Source organism: Alexandromys fortis, unplaced genomic scaffold, assembly GCF_014885135.2.
Source record: "Alexandromys fortis isolate MF-2015 unplaced genomic scaffold, M_Fortis_MF-2015_v1.1 scaffold_262, whole genome shotgun sequence".
NCBI classification, from domain to species: Eukaryota; Metazoa; Chordata; class Mammalia; order Rodentia; family Cricetidae; genus Alexandromys; species Alexandromys fortis.
Window position 1 is genome coordinate 283,768 of NW_026068147.1, and position 536 is coordinate 284,303.

Sequence of the window (536 nt, forward strand, 5' to 3'; positions counted from 1 at the left end):
CCCCCTCCCCCCACTCCTCTCCCCCTCCCTCTCCAATCCAAAGAGCAGTCAGGGTTTTTAAAGCTTTATAAGTTACTTGGCCTTTTTCCTTTAAATTATCATCTTTTGAACCAGCTATGTGACACCAGATATTCTGTGTCTGTCTATAAACTGTGTGCTGGCAACCACCTTTCAGCTTTGTGTGATGCTTAATGTGATAAAATAGCACTAAGGTAGTTTCAAAATTAATCATCAACATCAGTAAATTGCAGTTTTCACTCGGGCAGAAACTATTTGAGTCTTCCAAGAATCGTAGAATAAAGTTTTTGCACTGGATGGGAAACTGAAAAAAAAAGTTTAAAATTTTATGTGTAAAAAAAAAACTTATGTGTATGGGTTTTGCACCTGCACACATGCCAAGAGCCAGAGACGATGCTGAGTCCCCATAGCCTGTTCTCCAATCAGCCTCCAGACAAGATGGGCCTTTGGGGGAAACCCTGTCAAGGGTAGCCCATCATACTGAAGTTCATGACCACCTCCTTAACTCACTGACTTTG